The 25,515-nt window shown below is 41.8% G+C and overlaps 1 pseudogene; it reads right to left on the bottom strand.

Annotated features, from left to right (window-relative positions):
* Window positions 1–22,627: 22,627 nt before the first annotated feature.
* On the bottom strand, window positions 22,628–24,312 carry LOC144804393 (uncharacterized; annotated as a pseudogene).
* Between the last annotated feature and the right edge of the window lie 1,203 nt (window positions 24,313–25,515).

Below are 25,515 nucleotides of genomic sequence, written 5' to 3'. Positions count from 1 at the left end.
GCACGCCTCACACTGCTGCATTGCTGCATGCGGCGCATTGCTGCACGCGACACTCTGCTGCACGCCTCACACTGCTGCACGCCTCACACTGCTGCACGCCTCACACTGCTGCACGCCTCACACTGCTGCACACCTCACACTGCTGCATTACTCACACTGTGGCACGCCACACACTGCTGCACGCCTCACACTGCTGCACGCCTCACAACACCACCACATCACTCAGTGACTGACTGTTTTTATAGAGATTAAGTGTTAAATATAAATACCAAGGTGTATATGGTGAATCGCTGGGTGTATGAGTGCCTGTCTGGATGATTCAGTGAGTGTGTGATTGACTGTATAAGTCTGTCAGTTGGTGTCTAAATGGTTGTATGGGGGTGTGAGTGGGTGCATGAGTGGCTGTATGGGCGATTGATTCGTTGTCTGAGTACCTGTCTGGGTGAGGGGGTTTGCGACTGCCTGTATTGATGAATGAGTGGGTGAGTCAGTAGCTGTATGGGTTAGTGAATGCCTGTGTGAGGGGCTGTATGGGTGAGTGTGTGTATGGCTGTGAGGGTGAGTGAATGGATGTGCCAGTGATATATGGGTGGGTACCTTGGTATGTAAAGGGCAGTATAGATGAGCAGTGGGGTATGTAAGTGGCTGTATGGGTGAGTGTGTGCTTGTGTCAGCAACTGTATGTGAGTGAGTCCCTGTTAGTATCTGTATGCATATGAAGTGGGGGGGTGTAATTGTATGGGTGAGTAAGTGGCTGTGTGATTGACTGTATGGTGAGTGAGTAAGTGTCAGTAGCTCTACAGCTGACTAACCCAGTGTGTGGGGATAATATGGGTGTATGAGTGATTATATTAGTGACTGTATGAATGAGTGGGTGTATGCGTGGCTGTATGGGTGAGTGGATGTATGTGTAGATATATGAATTTGTGAGTGGTTGTGTAAGTAGTGGTATCGGTCTGTAAATGGGTTTGTGAATTATCATGTGGGAGTGGGTGTATGAAAGGTTCTATGGGGATGTGAGTGGATGTGTTAGTGATTTTGTGGATCATCATCAGTGATGTCACTGACCATGTCATGAGTGATGTAATACATGAGGTCATAGGTGGTGCATTGCGGGGCGTAAGTTATAGCTCAGCTAACTATAACAGCTGAACTTCACGGGTTTTGTTCAAGTGAAACCTGAGCCTAGCTAAAACGTCCCTGAGACCTTTGTTTTTTTCATTGAACTACTAAAATTATTTCAATCTACGTTTCCTAGCTATAACGCCCCTGTAACCTTTATTTTTTTCGGTGAATGTCTATAGTTTTTTAAGCAGTATTGGCGTTTGCAGAGTGGTGGAGAAAGGTAGATGGGCTTCCAACCAGCTCTCAGGAATCCCGCAGTGTAGTACTTATAGGAGGTACAAGGAGGGCTTCTTAGCCTCCAAAGGTCTCTCAGGAGTAAAGTGGACTTCATCCCCGACCAGTAGTGTGCCAGGAGCCGCGTTTGCGGAGTGGTGGAGAAAGGGTACATGGCCTCCGAAGACCTCTTAGCAATCTCGCTGTGTGGGACTTAATGGAGGTAAGGTTATTATTTTTTTATTTATAAAGTTTTATATTGCGCAGTGTCCCCTTGATCATCCGCCCCACCCTGATCATCCGCCCCCTGGGTAGAAGGTGATGCTGCAACAGGGGTTGTAGGCGCCTGAGAACTGGCCAGGAATGCCTGCTTAAGGTGACTGAACGTATCAGTGTCGACACCCGAGGCTCTGGGTCGCTCAGAAGGTGGTGGCTGAGCATCTGTCATGGCATTCCCTGGTGTAGGGTTTGGCACAAATAGCGCAGCTTTATCCAATAGCTCACACGCCTTATCAATCTTGCGTATCAGGCGATCCTCTAACGGCGCCAATGCCTCAGCGACTATGGAATTGTCCACTGCGTCATAAAAAGAAACATCCCATGGTAGGGCTTTAAGGGGATCCTCCTCCCACTGGTCATCCTGGTAAGTCTCCTGATAGGAATCCATGACATCAGGCAGAAAAACCCTTCAAAAGGTAAGTGGGTAATTCGGAGGTAAGATATGGGTTGCTGGGTGTCAGCCTACACTTTGGGCAAGCAGAGCCTGCGTTTAAATAGGGCTACAGCCCAGGACCCAACATCCGAGGTGCAGGAAAAATATTAATGGGCAGTCTACCTAACATAAGTGGGCCCTAGGAATTCTAAAATTCCAACATAACAGACTCCCCAGGAGCATATAACAAAACGGCCTATTACTGATTCTCTGGTGTGCAATAACAAACTGCCTAATGGCAGACTACAGACCCGAGGAAAACGAGCGTTGGAAAGGGCGCCCACAAAGACAAAATTCCTGCCTAATGGCAGATTACAGACCCAAGCAGGTGTGAAAATCAACACAGGAGGAGTTAGAACTGTTAAGCTTTTAGCTGGAGACTAATTCCATTTTGCACAATTGTTCCTTCTGGGTAGTCTGAAAACAAACACATGTTCCTGGTGCACATCATAAAATGTTTGCTGAATGTATGACTAATGAGTTTGTAACAGGCAGATTATAATCATTCACTCCGAAAACATGTAACAAATAAAATTTAGTCTGAAAGGCCCATAAGGCATCATTAAGGCATCATTAAGAGAAGCCCTGTGCAAGCAATCAAATCAATCGCATTACTATAAATTAATCTGAGCGAATGTGACTAGTGTTCAATTAACATTCACTTTAAATTCTACTAGTCTTACTTGAGTCTTCACAGTCATTGCCGTTAGTATTCATATATTGCTCACAAAGAATACCACTAGTCTTCAAATAGTGGTCCGTTAGTATTCAGATATTGCTCAAAAAGAATACTACTAGTCTTCAAATAGTGGTCCGTTAGTATTCATATATTGCTCACAAAGAATACCACTAGTCTTCAAATAGTGGTCCGTTAGTATTCAGATATTGCTCACAAAGAATACAACTAGTCTTCAAATAGTGGTCACAATCAATGAGACTAGCCTTCATTTTGCTCTTGAAATAGCACAAGAGCTGCAAATAAACACTAACCGAATACTACTAAGCTTCAAATACTATTCTTCTAGAATACTACTAGTCTTCTTTTAGCAATCAAGTTCAAGTTCAAAAGTTTATTATGATTTGGCTCCTATAGAGGGCCACATAAATAACATACATATTAACATAGAAAAAATAAACACAAGCTACATACAGCAACAGGAATAACCACTTGTTATCTACAAATAATGCACTCATCAGCATCTCCCGAAAACACATTAATATATATCTAAAAATTCTTTAAAATATTTAAAAATTCTAAAACAGAACATTTCGTTAGGGGGGCAATAAAGTGCATGGATGAACATTTTTACATTCAATATTCCCAAGTGTAAACAAATTGGTTTTATCCATTTTTTGCGCAATAGGCGCAATACCGGACAAATAAACAGTACATGGTTAAGATCTTGAACAGCATTATTACATAAATTGCATAAAGGAGACACTCCATACCATTTTGCGAGGAGTGTATTGAGTGGAAGCAAATTATGACGTAAAAGGTACCATATCCTACGGACACCATGCGGAATGTTCCAAGTTAAGTATTGTTGGGCTAGTTTAGGTGTATAGGTTAGGACCAGGGCTTCCCTTTCTTTATACTTCTGTTGGGCAAGTATATCCAGTTTATAACAGAGTTCCCAGGACATACTTTTTAACTTTAACTTTAACTCTGATGGAGAGAGCAAAAATAACGTACTATCATCCAGTTCAAGTAGCGCAACCGCTTTTCTAAAATTTTTTACCAGCTGCGAGAACTCATTAAAGTTGCCCAATAGTTCCTTTTTTAAGATTTCTCGTAAGGTGCCTGGTTTACCTCTGGCCAAGCAGGCTACCCATCTTACGAGAGCAGCCAACCCTTGAGCCCAGCAACTTCGCAGTCCGAATTACAGCCTGCAGGAAGATATGGAGCAGGCTGAATTAAATGAGGAGATTTTCCTTAATACCTTCCCCTCCATTTTTTGCATAAAATCCCATTGATTTAGATCCACTAATTCCATTCCATAAAGGAGGGTAGCAGGAATCTTCGCTCGGAATACCTCCAAGCATAAGGAGAAGTGCCTCTTCCCCGTCGCTTTATACAAGGAACATAATCCCCTACCATGGGCCATTGCTTTTCTAGAATTATGTTCGATGTGGGGCTTCTCACTAAGGTTAGAAGATATTATTTTACCTAGAAACGTGTAGGAGTTAACTACCTCAAGTTTTTCTCCGCTTAATGTCCAGTTGAAGCTCCTAGATCTGCACTTCTTCTTACCAAAGATGCACATGATTTTGCTTTTTGCACTATTAATTTTCATATAGTGTGCATCAGCGAATTCATTCAATGTATGGAGACGATTAGCGAGACCTTTCGGGGTCAGATCTAAAACAAGTATGTCGTCTGCATACATTAGAATAGATATAGCAGTCCCTCCAATTTTTGGGGCTAGTCCTTCACAATCTGCAACAGCGGTTGGCAAATCGGCCATATACAGGGAAAACAGTGTGGGTGCCAGTATACACCCTTGTTTTAGTCCATTCCGGGAGGGGATAGATTGAGAGAGACCCCTTTCACCGCCTTGTAACACCTTACACCATGTGTTCCAGTGTAAGGACTTAACTAAATCCAATAAGTATCCCGGCATACCCAATGCCGACAACTTTCTCCACAGCTTCGGTCGGTCCACCCTGTCGAACGCTGCGGAGAAATCTATAAATGCTGCGTATATGCCCCCACCACGTACACGAACATATTTGTCTATACTTACCTGTAGCAGTGTTAGGTTATCTAAAGTTCCGTGCTCTTTTCGAAATCCTGTCTGTTCCTTAGGTATAATATTATTTAAATTTGCCCACTCTGTTATTGACATTAATAAAAGTTTAGCAAACATTTTCCCTATTGCGTCTAATAAGGCAATTAGGCGATAATTGGAGGGATTATCCCGGTCACCTTTTTTAAAAATTGGGATCAGGATACTTCCCCGCCAAGAGTCGGGGACTGTTCGAGTTTTAAAACACGCCCGAAACACTGGAAGAAGAATCCTGCTCCAAGTGGTTACGTCTTGCTGGATTATAGACATGGGCAATTAGTCGGGTCCCATAGCCCCGGAGGAGCGCATGCTCTTGATTGCGGTAGCTATGGAATGCTCAGTGGGGAGTTCCATTTTAGAATCGGTATTAAGACCTGGAACCCATGAATCGCCCCCTGCCTCATTGGGCGCATATAAGGTGGTCACAAATTGGGTCCAGACATCTTCAGTAATAACAATAGGAGTGGACGTTTTTACAGATCCACATCCTTGCCTTATTATGGACCAAAAATCTCTAGAGTTTTTACAAGTTGATGCCTCTCTTAGCTTGATCCATAAAGTATCTTCTTTGTCTCTTTTTAACTTGGCTCTCAATCTCACCCTCCTTCTTTTTAATAGAGCTAACTGTAACCCATTCTCCCCTGATCTATTAAGGTATTGCTTCCTAACAAGTTTATTGATCTCTTTATTTAACCTTAATAGAGGACTAGGAGAAAAATATTTCTTTTTATAATTTCCTGTACTCCTAGCCATTTCGGTGACTTTTTTGATGAGGGTTTCAAGGAACATGAATTCCCTACCTTGGCAGTAGTCAAGCTCAGTTAGAAATTGGGTGAGGATGTTTTGTACCTCCTTACTATGAATAGATCCCCAATAACATCTATCTGTGCGACGATTAATAGTAAAGCCTCTGTTCTTTAAAGACCAGAGGTCAGATTCAGGGGGTATTAATGAGACAGGTAATTTGATAATTTTATGGTCACTCAAAGGGGTATGAGTGATTACCAAATCTTTAAGAAAAGAGAACGTGTCAAAGTCTGTTATTACATAGTCCAAAATGGATTCTCCCCTAGTTGAACCATGTGTATAATTAGCCGGGGTATCTGAAGGCATTCTGCCATTTATAATAATTCCCTCCACGGCACTGAGTTCCCCGAGAAGAATCTTGCCCCTTTTGTTAGATTTTATTTTATTGGGCAGGAGAGCTTGGGGAATATTATATACTTCTTCCTTTGCTTTGTTTCTAAACATGTCTAAGGAAGTATTAGACACTTTACAATTTAGGTCCCCCACCAGTAATAAGTATGGGGGGTCATCCACCTCTATTAATTGTTTTATATAGGAAAACATACGTTTTAAATCTGTTAGCAATCAATTGAAGTGTTCCTCATTTATTTGAAGGGTAGTTGAGTAGAACTAGTATTCCCTCATTAGCATATTTCGGCTTGTGGGCATACTACTTAGCCTTCATGCTTACTAAATGAATACTACGTTTTAATGGTAAATGAATACCACTGTAAACACTGAAATCACACTAAATGAAGAGCTTCCATTTTGGTGAGGGTAGCCTCCTCGTACAATTGCTTCAGTAAGTCAAGTTGCATTGAGAGAGGGCTCAGTTATTTGCAAATTATGAATAGGGCTCCGGTTTTTTGGGTATTTATTTTTTCACAATTTCCATCTGTATTTATCCATATTTATCTTTCAGCCATATTATTGATTCCGCGGAGGCTGCTGGTGGGGGAGCATGACGGGCGGAAGCTAACGGCCGTGACGGAGCTCCTCCCCCCTGTGTATGGCGCTGAACGCCGAGTGCTGGCAGAGGAATGTCGAGGCGGCAGTAACATCGGCTCTAGATTTGTTTTCTTTGTTCCTTCGGTTGTTTGGAGAGGTGAAATAAGTTTCATTTCATGATTTCCGTAAGATAGCTGGGCTTGGTGGTGAGACGCGGATGGTTGGAGAAATCCCAAAACCGGCGTGGTTCCGGGGGACCGGAGCAGCAAGGGAGTGGCGGCGAGATCCAAGGCGAGTGTCTGGGGCTCACTGGATGGACAACGGTTTTTTTTTTTTTTTGCAGAGTTTTATAAAGCGCGAACTAGACTTGAACCGAGTCAGGTATCAGAGCGCTTTACATATCACCAGTTACGTTACAAGAGGACACACATTCATTTTATGCACAGGGAGATTAAGTGATTTGCCCAGAGTCCCTGGAGGTTTTTGGCGTTGTTACCGAGACTCGAACCCAGATCCCCAGGTCCGAGGTCGAGCGCCCTAGCCATTAGGTTATTTAGGTTTGATGTAAGGGGAGCAGTTGATAAAATTGCCTTTAAAACGCTAGGCCAAGGTTTATGGAGTGGAGGCAGTGGAGTGCCATTGACGATTGCGTGGAGAGGTACTGTGTCTCTCAAGCATTGCGGGAAGGACATCACTGCAGTGAGTAGCAGGGGTCAAGTAAACCTAGAGGGGTATTTTGAATACTGCGGAGTACCCATACCTGCTCCACTGTGTGTGACACAGGTTTCTTACAGCACCGGGCAGGAGCAGGTTTGGGAGCCCTGCATGGAGGAGAGTGGCAGCAACGTTGCTAGCCTGTACACAAACAAACCTAGTTCTCCCCCGAAAGTACCTACCGTTAAGGCAGGAGTAAGCCGCTATACCCTTCGAAATCGAGCAGTCAGTATAGTGCCTACACCTCAAAAGCCATTGGCGACCCCGCCAGTGATACAAATCCAGGCTACATCCCGAATAGGGAAGGGGAACCACACCAGCAGTCTTACCACCACGTGAAGGGAAAAGGCAAAAAGAGGATAAAAAGCACAGTATCGATCGCATCCAAGGTTACCCCCTCCCTAAAATCATTTTATAAGGTCCTTTCGTTGTCTACTACAGATAGAGCGGGAAAAATGGCTTCTAATAGTACTTCAACCAGTATAGGACCGGGACCAGATGCTGTAGTTATTACAACGAACTCACCCATGGCCATGTCCTCCCAGTTGGCTCAACCATTTCAGTCATCCCCATCTGTATCTCCACCTCCAGGGGAAGATAGGGTGCATCCATCAATTGAACTCTCGAATAGCTTTTCAGCTTTGGAGATTCAAGACTCTGTGCAGGAAGAGGAAACTGAAGCGGAGGGTAACGGCCCCCAGATAGCTGGCGAGGGTGTTCATACAGGCCCTATTCTACTAACAGTGTCTACCCCTGTGAATACTCCTGTGAATACTCCTGTTACACTTACAGATATCTTGCTTGGATTAAAATATGATATGGGGAAGAGATTTGAGGAGATGGGGGAAAGGTTCACAATTTCAGAGACCAATCAGGTCGCTATTCAGGCATCCTGTGAGGTGCTGGCCAAGAAGGTGGAGGAGGTTTCATTACGGACAGAGGCCCTAGAAGCGGAGGTGCCCAGAATTAAGGAAGCATTAGGCTCCACTTCAGCCCATATGGAAAAGCTAGCGCAGCGAAATCGGGAGGTGAAGGACGACATTGAGAAACTTGAAAATCACGCTAGGAGGAACAACTTAAAATTTCTAAATGTCCCAGAAGATATGGAAGGAGGGGACATTAAGGCATTTGTGGGGGCACTACTTAAAACCACAATCCTAAAGGATTCCGCTGATGGCGACTCAGACCTACTAGTGGATAGTCAGAGGGCTCACCGGGACCCATATAGGCGGAACCCAGGGAGGGAGCGCCCCAGGAAGATTCTGGTAAACTTCCTGACATATGCTATCAAAGAAAGGATTCTGTCCATGGCATTAAAAACCGGAGCTATAAAATCAACCTCCTTAACCAGCCCGTTCTTCTTTACAATTCGTTCAGACATCTCACACACAACTGCTGCCAAGCAATGGGAGATGGGCAAGAGACTTCCTATATTTAATTCATTAGGAGCCCGAGCCCAGCTGAAATTCCTCGCTTACCTCCGCATAATGTGGAATAACCACATGTATAACATACGGCAGATTGATGAAGCAGACATACTCATTGAAAAGATCAAGGCAGGCAATAAAGGGCATGGTGGAGAACAGAGCGGGGTAGTAGCCCACAAGTAAAAGAGGATTTAGTATATTTGAAATATGGGTCTGATCTTAACCTGATGCTTTAATTAAATTATAGGCACACCAGGGAGGGAGCAAAGACCACTGCCGCCGGGCAAATACAAGATGAAACTAAGAATGTGTCACATTTAACATACACAGAGGGAGGGGGTACCCGTCTAAGGGTGTACGCCTGAGAAGATAGGGAGGACTCCCCAAGCGGGGTGGGGGGGTTTGGGGGGGTGAGAGGGGTAAGAGGAGAGGCATGGGTGGGGTAGCAAGGGGAGAAAAAGGAAAAAAATGTTGTCCTTATTTCATCATAAGTTTCAGGTTTTCCTGAAGAACAGACGGGTGTTGGGTTGGATGGCTAAGGAGGGAAGGATGGAGATTATAAATGGCCCTCAATAAAGTATCTTATATTTCATGGAACGTGAATGGTCTTAGGTGTCCAAGGAGAAGGAGATTGATTATGAGCTTCCTGGAGCAATCTTCGGCTAAAGTCATTCTCCATCAGGAAACTCATCTAAGCCCCACCGAAAGCAAAGAGATCTTTGAGAAACTGAGATGGATTGGTGCATTTTGTTGTTTGGGACAGACTGGAGTAAACAAGGGTGTGGCAATCCTGATTAAGGCAGGGATTAGGGGGTCTATAAAATCAACATCTACAGACCCGTCAGGGAGATGGGTTTTGGCACAAGTCGATCTTAGTGGTAGTGAACAGACCATCGTTTCCTATTATGGTTCTAATGTAGATGATCCTACCTGGCTACTTAGAGTCCAGTCCAATGTAACCGGGGTCACCTCTCCTGTGATTATAGGGGGGGGACTTCAATGTACTCTTAGAACCTCAACAGGATCGATCCAATCATAGTTATTATGTTACTACCCCGCGTTCTAGACGAGCCATGGTCAATATGATGCATGAGGTGGGTCTTACTGACCTTTGGAGAATCAAGGGGGAGGCAGCACCGGGTTTTACGTACTTCAGCAAAAAACATGGGCACACCTCAAGATTAGATTATGTCTTGGTAGATAGGTTAAGTCTGGAGTCTATGCATAATATGAAAATACTCCCTACCATTCTTTCCGACCATGCTCCCATTACATTTACATCTTGGATAGGGAGCACAAGTCGAACTCCTATACCCAGATGGACTCTAAAGAGGGCTGTACTTCACAATCAGGATATAGTCGCTGCTTTCATCACAGCAACTAATAACTACTTTTCAGATAATGTTGGCTCCACCCCAATCGAGTTCGTTTGGGACGCGTATAAGGCTCATATTAGAGGTCAGATTCATAGCCTCACTAGCTCCAGTAACAAGGAGGAGGCTCTTAAACTTAAAAACCTGGAAGGTAACATTTCTGTTAGAGAATAAAAGATATTGTGCTCAATTAGACAATTTGCCACAGGTTATAGCTGACCTAGAACATCTCCGGTTGGAATATCGCGGGTTGCTGGATTTAAAAGTTGAAGCACAATGGGCAGCACAAGCCATGGAGAATTATGTGTACGGAGAAAAGACAGGGGCTATCCTGGCCAGTAAAATCAGAGCAGATAGGTTTAGAAATAACATAAATTGCTTAATCATCGACAATCAGGGTACCATATCATGCCGGCAGGAGATATGGAAAAGCATTTACTTTCTTTGTTCTCTAAATTATATGCTGAAGATGAATCTTCACCAGACTCGGGCAATACCCAACAGTGGTTGGAGAGTAAGGCTCTGCCAAGACTAACAGATCAAGGTTGAGATATTCTTAACAACCCTTTTACGCAGGAAGAAAACGGAGTGTATATTAAAAATATAAAGAATAATAAAGCGGCTGGCCCGGACTCCCTCCCCGGAGAACTGTATAAAGTATTACAGGACACCTTAGTGTCACAGCTCTGTGAATTGTTTAACTATGTCCATAGCCCGGAGGGTAGGTCACACCCCTCCTGGAAAGAGTCTACAATTATGCTAATATTAAAACCTGGAAAGGACCCCCTTAAGGCAGACTCCTTTAGACTCATCTCCCTGCTAAACGTGGACTATAAGATCTTTACAAGCGTTTTTGCAGGGAGATGGCAAAGTTAATCCCACAACTCATTAATTCCGATCAAAAAGGTTTTGTGCCCAGAAGACATATACAAGATTTAACCCTTCAGTTGATTGGAAGCATAGATCTAGCAGAGGCACGGTCGGAACCCTTGGCAGTTGCTGCTTATGACGCAACTAAGGCCTTCGACCGTGTCAACTGGGGATTTCTGTGGGATGTACTGAGCTCAATTGGCTTTGGGGTAACCTTTATTAAATTAGAATTGGAAAAAACCATGTCAACAGAGGAGTTGCATAAAATTCTAGAGGATGTCAAAGTACAATTAGAGAAACACACCCAGGAGGTCAATGAACGTAAAATAAGAAAGTATCGCAGAGATACTATTGATTACAAACTTGGCGAAGTTTATACGTGGGCTGACGTATATGCGAGAAAATGACAGAATCGCCCATACACCCAACAAACTGATACTTCGTAAACTGATACAGACACATCAGAAACAGGCAGAGGCCGTAGACAGCCTGGACAGCAAGCCTCCACTAGCACCACTGCGCAGCCTTTTTTAGAGGTAGTTCAGAACGAAAGAGAAGACCCAGGAGATCAAAGAGGAGAGGTAAGCAAGGAGAAGGAAAAGGACCCGCCGCAAACGCGGAATGTTACAGCCAAAAAAGACAAGAAGAAAACACAGCATTAAACAATTTAGTCATTAATATATCTGATGTGGAGTTTTCTGATATTCAATTACGTACTCTCCAAAAAGGCTCGTCAGATGTTCCAACGGCACACACCAACCATTTAGAGCTTGACATTAGCTTTTACAAGCTCAGGAGAAAATTGAGGTTGAGACATTTTTTTGAAAATCTAATAGAAGAGCGACAACCAGCAACACAGGATTCCCTAAAAGGATTAACCAAAACCAGCATGTTCATGGCACCTCTTAGCCATAAAACTCTTGATCTATATGAGCAACTGGTAAAACAGGATTTATCTAAAATTAACTGCCGCAAGCAAACTAAAATGAAGAATCTCACGAACAAAGAATTTGGTATTTTAAGATCAATAGCCAATAATCGATCAATCATTTGTCAAAAAGCAGACAAGGGAGAAGCATTGGTTATTCTCAATTTCAAGTATTACCAAGAACAAGTACGCTCTCACCTGTTGGATGAAAACACATATATGGCATTAGACTTCAACCCAACAGCGGAAATCCAGGATACACTACAAAAAATTCTACAAAAAGCATTGGATAATGGGATTATCAATGAAATAATGAAAACCTATCTCACTACTCACAATCCTAAAGCACCACGATTCTATATGACACCAGAAAATTCACAAAGATCCTTTAAGACCACCATGCCGTCCTATTGTGTCAACATGCGGAAGTCTCCATGAGCCAGTTGGCAAACTATTAGACAAGTACCTACAAATATTTGTTCAAACTATGGGCTCATTTATAAAAGACACCACTGACTTTCTGAATAAACAGTTAAATGTACAACCAGAAAAGGAAGAGAATCTCTTGATGTGTAGCATTGATGTACAATCTTTATATACGTCCATACCACACTAACTTGGTATAGAGGCGGTTGAAAAGGCACTACTCAGGACGGAGTATGAGGAATCAATGAAGATTTTTCTGATGGAGCTTCTCAATTTTACGTTAATGCATAGCTATTTTGAATATGACAAACAGTGGTATCTCCAAAAAAGTGGTACTTCTATGGGGACTTGCGCAGCTCCCTGCTACGCAAATATCTTCATGCATGAATATGAAAGCCAACACATTTTGCAGTCCCCGAAATGGAAAGACGATCTACGCCTATACCTTCGCTACATAGATGATATTTTCATCTTGTGGAGAGGCACAGAAGATCTGTTGAAGGAAAACATCATTGATCTAAATAAAGTGAATGAACATATCCAATTTACCTATGAAATCCAGCACTATTCCATTAACTTCCATAAACTTCTTGGATGTAACCATACAGAAATCTGCTACAGGGTTTACTACAACCTTGTTTACCAAGAAAACAGATCGTAACAACATGTTGGCCTACCAAAGTTTTCACCCTCAGGCTCTTAAACAGCATCTACCATACTCACAACTCCTGCGAATTAAAAGAATTGTCTCAGACCCCGAGGAATATACAAATCAATCACTCAAAATAATACAGCGTTTTCGTGAAAGAGGATACTCTGAAGTTGTGTTAAATAAAGCTGTTGAACAAGCTAATACTCAAGATCAGAAACTACTACTAGCGACCCAAAGCACACAGAAGGAACCCAGAATCACATACGTTAGTACATTTTCCAAGGCTAGCTTTCAATTCAAGAAAATCATCAAAAAACACTGGTTGCTACTTCAGACTGAACCCGATTTCCACAATATTTTTAGCAAAACGCCATTGTTTGCCTTCAGTAGGGCTAAAAATATAGGTGAAATTATTAAACAACCATCATCAAGCACCACTGGTCAAATATACAGAGGCACAGTTCCGTGCTGTAACTGTAATAACATCTTGTAAGGTAATAGTATCAGTCATCCCATTAAAGGGCATAAAATACCATTGCAAGTGAATGCCACTTGTGGCACCAGTAACATTGTATATATGTTAAAATGCCCATGTAGAATGGGATATATTGGTCAAACTGAGAGGAAACTGAAAATAAGACTGAATGAGCACAAAAGTAACATCAGGACTAAAGCTCCTAATCAGTCGTCGCTGCCCACTTTATTGAAGCAAATCACCAAATGAACCAGATGAAAGCATGCATTCTAGAAATAATTGAGAGATCGGAAGGAAAAGACAATAAGAAATCTCTCCTGACACGCGAAAATTACTGGATTTATCATCTTCAAACCCTGAAACCAAATGGCTTGAATGAAAGGGTTGAATTTCTATGCTATTTATAATAAGTAGTTCATGTTATCAGCTATTGCACAGTGTGTTGTGAAAGGGTTGAATCTTTATGCTATTTATGAAAGTAGTTCACGTTATCAGCCACCATATAGTTTTTTATGTCATGACTGACGCTGGGTCTTTTTCTTACACTCAGTTACGAAGTTTAGCGTTTGAGTTATTGCATACATAACGTCACACAGACCACTAAGTGTCATTACAGGAGTCCACTGTTTACCTTTTTACTTTTTTCAATATCTTTATTTGTTTAAGACATAATACACATACTAAAATATGGGTATACACCTTTAATACTATTGCACACTGAATTTGCGTACTTAACCACTCCCCCTCACGTTACATGATACACGCCCCTAATCCACTTTGGTGAAGGGACGCGGAATGAGCTTATGGCATATTGAATAAACTGCAGCATGTTCTCATTTGGTAAGCATTAAGTTCTTTCATCCCGTAGAGCTCTTTGAGACAGCTTCACCCTATATCGCACGGTCACAGTGAAGAGCACACTTTTGTCGGTTAAACTACCATCCGTAAAGCGTAATGTGGTTAATGTTGTTCCGATCACGCACGCATAAGCTAGTAGCGTAGATTTCACCACTCCAGCATGTGTATTGAAGCACGCCTCTTTACTCGTACACACCCGCACCACTCTAACATTTACTTTGTCAAACTTAGTCTCGTTTTTGCAACACAATACACTTGATTTAGCTTTCTTTGTGGACATTCCTTGTATAACCATTAGAATACTAACAGTTAAGTTTATGCCACGGTGATTTTTTATGAACCACGTGTTTTTCAGATTACTTACACGGCAATGCTCATTAGGTGGTGGATACTTTGCAGTGACATATTCGCATTAGTGATTTATATTATATGTTTTCCAATAGATATTCCCCAGATGAAGGCAGTAGCCGAAATGCATTGGGAATGAAAAGATGAAAAGTATACACGTTGTATGGATATCCAGGAGTGAAAAAATATATTGCCAACTTACCTCGATGTAGTAAATGATGAATAATATCACTTACGGTTGATAAAAAAAAAAATGGAACATTGATTGTTTTATTACAACTTCAAGGTTGAAATTAGCTGCAGCACGCAGCACCAAATCTGTGCCCAAGGAGACACGAGTGTGTGGGTGCTACTTTCTAGTTATAGTGTTTTTTTCTCCTGAGCGGGGAGTCATTCTTTGGAGCACGAGGCACATTCGAATGTGGTTTGACTTTTGTGGCTGTGCACGGTCAAAAATATTGGTAACCTTTATTAAGACAATGAGGGACTGCTACGAAGGTGCATCTGCTGTAATCCTATTAAACGGCTTATTGACACCACGTGTTAGTGTAAGGAGAGGAACTAGACAGGGGTAACCCATCTCGCCCCTCCTATTCGACCTCTATATGCTGCCTTAACTTCCCATCTCAGCTGGGAAGACCCTAGTTACCACCTTGGTGTTTTCCAAAATTGATTATGCCCTATTTCTCAACTCTCAGAAACTTGTTCTGTCTAAGCTACAGTCTATACAGAACGCGGCTGCTAGAATTCTCTTAGACATTCCTCGCCGCCAGCCTACTACTCTCGCCATTCGCCAGCTTCATTGGCTTAGAGTAGAGAGCCGAATTAAATTCAAGGCCCTCTGCATTGCCTATAAGGCAGTGCATGGCGTCGGACCCAAGTTTCTGATCGATCCATTTCAGTTGTACACCCCTAAAAGGCTGCTGAGATCTGCCAACACCTGCCTCCTACCGGTACCCCACACAAGAACAGCAACTTGGGGAGACAGACGTTTTCTGGTTGCTACCCCAAAGCTCTGGAATCTTCTGCCACTCACTATCAAAAACGCCCCCAACTTGATGAGCTTCCGTAGGCTCTTGAAGACATGGTTGTTTAACCAGTGAATTTTGTTTGTTTCGGTCCCGCTAGCCTACATATGCGCCGAGACACCTTCGGGTATTTGTATGCGCAATAAAAATTCCATAAATAAATAAATTGAGCCTCTAGCGCAAGCGTTGCGGCTGGATGATCGGGTTACACGCTTCAGGGTTGGAAACTTTAGCTGCAAGTTGGCATTATATGCTGATGATTTGCTAGTTTATATTGGTAACCCGGTTGAGGTTTTTCCCAGAGTGGAAGAGATAATGAAATATTTTGGCCAATACTCTGGGTACATGATCAATAACTCAAAAACCGAAATAATGTGCTGGGGGGTAGACAATTGGGAGGGAGCTGAAAGTAGTCAGTTTAGATACCTGGGTATAATAATAACACCGGATCTTAACATCTTAACACAGACCAACATAAAGAAGGTGGCGAATGACATTGATCATCTTCTGCTGAGATGGCAGAACCTTCAGCTCACAATCTATGGCCGGGTAAATCTGGTCAAAATGGTAATCTTGCCGAAGCTGCCATACCTATTTAATATGATTCCATTGACTTTTCCATATAAATCTTTGGCTAAAATTCAGGGGAAAATAGGCAGCTTTATATGGGCAAATAAAAACTCTAGGATCTCTTGGAAAAAGCTAAAAAGAAGATTGATGAAGGGGGGGCTTACGCTTCCTGACATCCACTGGTACTCCTTTGCCTTCCAACTGAAAAACATCCGATGTCTCCTTACCAGTCCCGATGATTCCAACTGGGGGCGGGTATTGAACACAATGGTTGAACAAGAGGGTGGGGTCCTGGGTTCCTTTATAAATTTGTGCGCCAAAATTTTACAAAAAGGTGCATCTAAAGGTACTGAAACATGCAATTTTAGTATGGCTCAGAGTTAAGGAGAGATGGGGTATAAAGTATTACTCAGATCTTGCCCTATTCTTGGATTCCCCGGGTTTGCCGTCTTGTTTTGATGATAGTCTCTCTCTTCCTATTAGGAAAGCAGGGATAACAACGTGGTCGGACATAGTAACATCAGAGTGGGGTTTTACCATGGGAGGTTTTGAGGTTAAAGATCGGGGACTCCTTCTCTAGATTCAAGTACATTCAGATTGGCTCCTGGTTTACCGCTGAGAGAGACAACATAGGTGGAAACTGGGATGTTGAGTCTGCTCTCCAATCCCCTAGGCCGATGAAGAGGGAAGTGGGACTCTGGTATGGAAAAATGCTGGAGGAGGAGGAATCGGAAGCCCCCCCAATGTATCAAATCTGGAATACCTCTAGGTTGGAAGATATATCAATGGCTCTATACGATATATCTCTCCATTTTTTGTATAAATATGTTAGATCAGCCTCCCTGAAGAAAAATAATTTATTTACCATTAACAGGCTATACTACACACCAAAAAAGATTGCGAAAGTTGTAAATCCCCCCCCATCTTGCTCAAGATGTGGGTTAGTCGAAGCAGACGACATACATGTTGTTTATGGCTGCCCTATATTGGGCCCTTTTTGGTCTATGGTGGAGAAGGCCCTGGAGGGCATTTTTAAGGTGCAAGTAAGCTTGAATATAGCTAGAGTTTTTTTGGGGTTCGATACGGATCTTGTTAGTTTATTAAGGGGGCACAAGTGGGGTTATTTCTCAGTCTTGTTTTAATTGCACGTAGAGAGATTTGTAAATTATGGAACGACCCCAGCCCACCTTTGTATGAAAGTTGGTTACCGGCGGTACTCAGCACTGCGCGTTTAGAATCCGGATTGGCACAAAATGTAAATAGCACAGTGTGGGGCCCTTTGGTAGAATGGGGAAGAGAAATGAGGCTGGTCTAAGGCCCTTCTAGTCCTATGATTACACCATGCCTCGGAATAAAGGGGCAGGGCGGGACAGCCCAGGCTATCGCAAGAACATCAGCCCTAGGGCGCTCACGATGGAATGGGTTGAGAAAGTTTATTTGCACAGCTTTTGGTGGAATGAGGACAAAAAAAAAGAAAAAAAAATTCAGCCATCCTATTGGTATTTATGCATATTTATTTCACTTTTTAATAATATATGGAGTCTTAACATGGTGTATTTCCACATTTATTTTACTGATGAATATGCACTCATACTTTAATGCCTGTTGCCTTTGAGCAAATTAAGCAGTCATTATAGCAGAACACTACACTCACATGTAAATATTACCAATATATAGAAATATATAGAAATATATGTTAGCATATGCCTACATTTAAGGAAATCCCATCCTGTTTTTTGACTCCTGTGCTGTTTTTGCATTCAGATGTTGGCTTGGAATTCATACAGGGCAGTGTCAAATGTCACTCACGAAAAGCACAATATTCTGTATTTTTCTGCTTTCAAAAATAAATACAGACGAGAAACACATTCAGAAATAAAACCTTTTCTGTTAAAAATGATTCCTTTAATATAAGTGGTCCTTGTAAAACCCCAAACCACTTCCTTCACAATGCATTATATTAAAATGACAACATAGGTTAAATGTATCGCAGTCAACTGAATAGTGATGAGTGCAAACCTAAAAGTCGTCCTAGCTGGATTAACATGGGCAGAGCGGCCATTTAAGCTGATTAAGCCACTTCTGCTCAACCAATCACAGATAATGCTGGACTCAATTGAGGATGCAACAGCTGAATAGTTAGTGAGAGGGATATTTTACAACTGACTTTATATCCTTATGGAGATATACATTAGCTAAGAGTAACATTTCAGTTCGATTTTGTTTTACCTGAATTTCAACCACTGATATTTGTGCCCACATACTTATACTTTCTATCCTTCTTACCTTTCTTATTTTTCGTGTGTAAATAAACGTTAAAAGGTCTCCACATAATCAACCATATCACCTAACATGGCTGAGTTTACATATTGATATGATACCATCAATATTCGGGTTCTCTTGGAGCTAAATCTCCTGTAGGAGGATAACATGGTATACATTTAAAAGATTTGCTGAGAAAATTAGTCAAATAAAGTGCAGTATAAGACGTTGTCAGTCGTCCATGTCTTAATCTCTTTATTGTTCCAATTGTCTCTTCAAGTCAAAGATTGAAGACAATGACACTATTTCAACTCTTCCTTTTCATAATATTTACACCTGTGAATGTAATGTTTACTTCGATACTACCACAGCCAACAACTGTTTCACAACAAAAAGGCTTTTTCACGGCTGTTAAATTAGAAACATTTATTGTAATGACAGTTGCTTGTGATAAACATGACTTTATCCATACCATAAAACAAATTACTCAACAAATCAAATATTTATTAATTTTTTTTAACTTTGCTATTGTATTAATTGCTCTGAATGATCCCAAAATTAACACCTACAATTTAGATCATTCTAGGAAATGACAATTTAATCATGTACAGGAGCATCAGTCATTGATAATACAGATTCACACCAGATTTCTATTAATGGTATGTTTTGATTTTAGGCAATAATAATACCCGTTCTAAATTACAGATTAATCTACGGTTTTAGTAAACTTAAAATAATATTTCAAAAGTACTTCCTATGGAACCAATTCACTCCCATTCGACAAATACCTCAAATATAAATAAATAAGTTCATTCAGTATGAACATAGTTTAGGAAAATAAGTCTTTGGTACGTTTTAGAGATCTATAGCATGGTTGAAGTTCAAAATGAATCATAATTCAATACATTAAAATAAAGAATTTTAGATCTATATAACACAGTGCAAGGAGAGCCAGTCAAGTTCAAAAAATATTTTACAAGTATCCAAATTAGCTCCACTTAAAATATGGCACAGAGAATTGCTGGAATAAACCACTCTTTATTCTTCTCTTGCCTGCCACTTTTTGCACAGAGGCGCTTTTTTCAATGTTCTGTGCCCCTGCTGATGCAATTTCCTTTGATTTCACAAATAGGACAGATTAAAGTTTGACGAGAGGTTCCGTTACCCACTGTTAGAAAGTGCAAGCTAACCACCATTGGCCAGTAAGAGATATGTTCCGTTCCATTTCCTCCTAAATAATTATTAGTTAAGTCATCTAAGGCAATATCGACATCTGAAACATGGTCTTCTACCAAATTTCCTGACAAAACATTATGCAAGTTTTCTAGAGACTTGTTTACTTGTCTTATTGAAGGAAGTCAGCAAATGTTCACATTTTGTAATTCCCCAGTTATATTTTGCTGTTGAAATGTGTGGGACTGTTGATTTTTATTTGGTACTGTTGATTCTTATCTAGTACAACCAGCACTTCTAAAATTCTTTTTAGAGTGCCTTGCATAAGCACTATTACACTCAATGAGGCAGAGGACATTGTGGGATTTATAGTTTCACCGGTTGAGAATATGGAGGGAGAGATTTATTCACCATAGACTCCACTTATTGCAGCTTAGTGTGGCATCTACAATAATTTCATGTGCTTTGAACATCAGCTTCTACTTCTGTTCTGAAGCCTGAGCCTGTCGAGTCGATGATATCCACACTGTTTTGTGCCCCTAAATCACCACTTGCTTTTGCTGTAGTATCTACTGGGATACTCTGGTGGATTGTCTTTCCATCATTAGCTGAGAGGAAATACTTGGACACAAAGTTTCTTATGAAACTTGGTAAAGGAGATCTAGTATCTTTCTTTTAGGAGTCAGCTTTTTTTTCCTCCAGATTCATCTTCCCTATTCACCTGAGAGACTTGTACATCCTGTATACATTGCTTGGGGATTTTTCCTGTTCCCTTAGACTTGATGCAAACCTCATTAGACCTTAATATTTGTGTGGCCATTTGTAATTTCTCCATTTGTCAAACACCTGTTTAACAATCAATAATAATCTACTCTGATAACACTGACGTCTATCACTTGACAGTGGAAGGATTATGCCACAGCATTCACAGGGCCACAAGCCGCATCAGAGCCCCCTCTCTTCAAATTTTCCCCACACTCTTCGACCACCACGACCAACCATCCTCACTTTGAAGCCAATAAGGGTGGCTAAACAACCTAAAAAGCCAATGCATGGTATGGCTGACCGCAAAGTCGGGGATGAGGTAGTCTACACACAAGGGGGACAAGCACACCATCCTCTTCTGTGGCTCTATTGTCTCATATAAACTTTAACTGAAGACCAGCTCTCCTCTGGAGTGTGCAGGCCCCTCTCCTCGATCAGATCTCCACAAGGTATGACAGATGGGTGCACCACCACACTCCCTGCCACACCATACATTCACCTTACCATATTCCCTTAAGTGGGGAATAGCATTGTGTGCCAAGGAGACAATCACCAAATCTCCATCTCCGATGGCTTTCCGCCATATGCCATGGTGAGACAGCCTGTAGGAAAAACAGATAGGACCTGAAACCCTTCTCATGCTAAACAGTGATGTCACATTGCTCATGCCACTGACAAGAGAAAGGCTGATAAACTAGCAAACATTACAATGATTATCTAGGGATCTCTGTCTAGCACCACCTCAAAAAAGACACCAACCAGGTTAATGATAATGGGCAATACACTTGAACTCACATAAGGACACCCCTGGGCATCCCAGAAAACAGCATACTACCTCCCCAAAGCGAGGTCCGAAGTTGGTCACTGTCTATCTCTGCCACTGAGTAGCTGGATCAATACCGCACCTGCAGCAGACGAGGGCCAAGAATAGTACAGGTGGATGAGAGTGAATGGTGTTTCCCCTCCTTGGAGATCACAACATCTTGTGTCTTTGTCCCCACAGGCCTCTAGGTCCAGGCACAGGATTGGCCCCATTTTCAGCTACAACCACCAGCGCCTCCTGATATTTGACCGTAAGCCCTACGGCAGAGCAATTGATTCAGTGCAGTGCAGCGGCCCTACAATGAACTTTAACTGCAGCAAGAGATCCTACCATACTAAGAATAAATATGTGCATTTCATGAGGTCTTCGCTTCCTGACCATGACAATTTTCAGCCTTTCTTAGTTGTTGTAACTGTTATTCTTTTAGGAGGCCACTCTGAAAATGTCCAAGTATTTCAAGTTCCATCATTTTACTACGCCTAACAATTTTTATACAACTCCTAATTGTAAGATTAAAAATCGTAATGTGAGATTGGACATGAAACAAATTTCCTGACTGCACTCATGCTCGGAGAGATTATGTTCCAAAATGTGCTTGACTTATTATGTTGCAATACGCCAGTCAGGGAATCCCATAGACTGTCATCGCTGAATCTCCTGGATGTTAAATTCAGTTTGGAGAGATAGTTTCTTCAAAGTTACTAGGTTTCACTTCTTACTGCAGCTTTTATCACATTCTGTGCAGTGGTAGGGTTTCTCACCAGTATGGATCATCTGATGTGTGAACAGTTTGCTTGTCTGAGTGAAACTTTTCCCAAATGATGTGCCCAAAGAGGGTTTCTCTGCAGTGTGGATTACTCTCACATTTCCCACACTACATCCCCCTTTGACTAAGTAGGTGTCCTCCAATGCTGGAACAGACCTTCCTTTGAGTGAAGTTTTTCCTACAATCTGTAACTTTATTCAGATTCTCCACTGTATGGATTATTGATATCTTAACAGTGTGCTGTTCAGATAGAAGCATTTTCCACATTCTGCTCAGAAATAGGGGTTTTCAGGTGCATTACAAAGAGACATAAAAAATTCATTTACGCAAAACACTATATACAAGGTTGAGGCAGAAGGTCAAATACATACAATTGATGATAAATACAATAGTAGACATAGATGAAAAGCGTTTTGTGTAAATGAATTTTTTATGTCTCTTTGTAATGCACCTGAAATCCCAATAAAAATATTTAAATAAAATAAAATAGGGTTTTTAGTGTAGATTCTTTGATGGCTTAACATATTTTTCATAAGAGTGAATCTTTTCTCACACTTTCTACAATGATATGGTTTCTCACCAGTATGGACTCTGATGCTTCACCAGTTCTCCGCTCTCAATAAATCGTTTTCCACATTCTGTACAGTTATGGGGTTTTCACCAGTATGGATTCTCTGATGTACCAAAAGCATTTTCTTCAGAGTGAAGCTTCTTCTGCATTCTGTACTTGGAAATGGTTGTCACCAGTATGGATTCTCTGGTGTGACAACAGTGTTCTCTTTACACTGAAGCCTTTTCCACACTCTGTACATTGAAAGGGTTTCTCACCTGTATGGATTCTCTGATGCTGCATCAGGTTGTACTTCACACTGAAGCTTCTCCCACATTCTGTACACTGAAAGGGCTTCTCACCAGTATGCGTTCTCTGATGTATCAACAACGTGGATCTATGAAAATAGCCTTTCCCACATTCTGTACATTGATAGGGATTCTCACCAGTATGGATTCTCTGATGTGACAATAGTTTTCTCTTTACACGAAAGCCTTTTCCACACTCTGTACACTGAAATGGTTTCTCACCTGCATGGATTCTCTGATGCTGCACCAGGTTCCACTTCACACTGAAACATTTGTCACATTCAGCACAGTGGTAGGGTTTCTCACTAGTATGGATTCTCTGATGCCGCTTCAAGGTGTACTTCTCACTGAAGCTTTTGTCACAATGAGCACAGTGGTAGGGTTTCTCGCCAGTATGGATTTTCTGATGCTGCACCAGCTTGTACGTCATACTGAAGCTTCTCCCACATTCTGTACACTGAATGGGTTTCTCACCAGTATGTATTCTCTGGTGTGACAGCAGTATGCTCTTTATACGGAAGCGCTCTCCACATTTGGTACATTGATAGGGATTTTCACCGGTATGGATTCTCTGATGCCGCACCAAGGTGTGCTTTACACTGAAGCTTTTGCCACATTCAGCACAGTGGTACGGTTTCTCACCAGTATGGATTCTCTGATGTGCCAAAAGGCTTCCCTTCTGAGTGAACTTTTCCCCACATTCTGTACATTGATTGGATTTCTCTCCAGTATGAATTCTCTGATGTACTAGCAGGTTACTCGCTTGAGTGAAGCTTTTCCCACATTCTGTACACTGAATGGGTTTCTCACCAGTATGGATTCTCTGGTGTGATAACAGTGTGCTCTTTATATAGAAGCGTTTTCCACATTCTGTACATTGAATGGGTTTCTCACCAGTATGGATTCTCTGATGCTGCACCAAGGTGTGTTTTACACTGAAGCTTTTGCCACATTCAGCACAGTGGTACGGTTTCTCACCAGTATGGATTCTCTGATGATAAAGCAGTGCACTTGCTTGAGGGAAGCTTTTCCCACATTCTGTACATTGAAAGGGTTTTTCACCAGTATGGAGTCTCTGATGTTGCTTCAAGGTGTGCTTCACACTGAAGCTTCTCCCACATTCGGTACACTGATAGGGTTTCTCACCAGTATGGATTCTCTGATGAACAAGCAGTACACATGCCTGAGTGAAGCTTTTTCCACATTCTAAACATTGAAAGGGTTTCTCACCAGCATGGATTTTCCGATGCTTCACCAGCCGACGCTGCTCACTGAAGCTTTTTCCACATTCAGTACATTTGTAGGGGTTCTCACCAGTATGGATTATCTGATGTGTGATTAGTGCGCTTGTCAGAGTGAAGTGTTCCCCACATTCTGTGCACCAGCAGGGTTTCTCACCAGTGAGGATTCTTTGGTGACTGAACATATTTGTCTTACAAGTGAAGCCTGTCCTCATTCAGTACAGATAGAATCCATACTGGTGTGAAACCCTATGATGTAACCGTGTGCTCTGCACAGCAAAGTGTTTCTCACTGATGATATTTCTCACCTCAATGAATTCTCTGATGCTCTTTATCTCAGTGAAACTTTTCCCACATTCCATACACTGGTATGACATATACTCAGAACAAACATTTTGATGCCTGTGTAACAAAGAGCCCGTAGAGCCCGTACTGCAGCTTTCCTCAAGGTATGTACACTACGATGTCTCCCATATAAGCAACCTATGGTAAGTCACCTGATTTTGTTGGTGAGTCAAGCTATTCTAATCCTCTTTACAATGGTATAGTTTCTCCAGAGTATGGATATTCTGATGCTTGCCCTAAGCTGATATTACAATGAAAATGATGTCACACTCTGCGCACATCTATGCTTCAGTCTCGTATGGATCATCTGATGCATGTACAGATATGAGCTCTGAGTGACACTTTTCACCGACTCTGTACACAAATATGGTTTCTTGCCAGAACAAAAGCTCTGAGGATCATATCGATGCAAGCTCTAAGCAAACATTTCTCACTCCGTAGACTGATAAAGATTATTCATGGTATGGAGCATCAAACTGTCCCTAAAGATGAGCTCTGTATGAAGGTCTTCCTTAAGCTAGTTCACTGTTTTTTCCCCAGAATGTATTGTATAACGTGTGAACAGATCAAGCTTCCAAGTGGATGTTTTTGCAGACTCTTCACACGGATACAGTTTTTTCTTCTGGTAATGCTGATCAGGAGTATTTGGATGCAGGGGGCCTTTAGGTCTGTTCATCAGCTCCTTGATTCTGTAAATGAGAAACAAATGTCTGTGAGTTTGTCACAGCCAGGTGGCTAAAAGACAGAAACGTGGGATGAGGAAGGAGCTACTGTAAAGAGGGGAGAGACACTGAGGGGGGAAAGCTGCAGAACATATACTGATGTCTGATATCACAGTTGAAGCCTAAAAGTAAAATACAGTGTCCTTGCCGGTTAGGAGGACGCTGCTGACACTCATAAATCCAGATCACAATAGCCCAGTTTCGAGGTACAGCCTCTTTAAGTCGGGTGCCCTTTGAACACTACTCTTAATTGGTTTTCAGATCAACTCCAGCACCAGTTATCTCTCCTAACTTGACAACTGACTGCAAGGACCAGTTAAA

This window comes from Lissotriton helveticus, chromosome 1_2 (assembly GCF_964261635.1).
Source record: "Lissotriton helveticus chromosome 1_2, aLisHel1.1, whole genome shotgun sequence".
Taxonomy (NCBI): Eukaryota; Metazoa; Chordata; class Amphibia; order Caudata; family Salamandridae; genus Lissotriton; species Lissotriton helveticus.
This window is presented reverse-complemented; position numbering and strand designations above follow the sequence as displayed.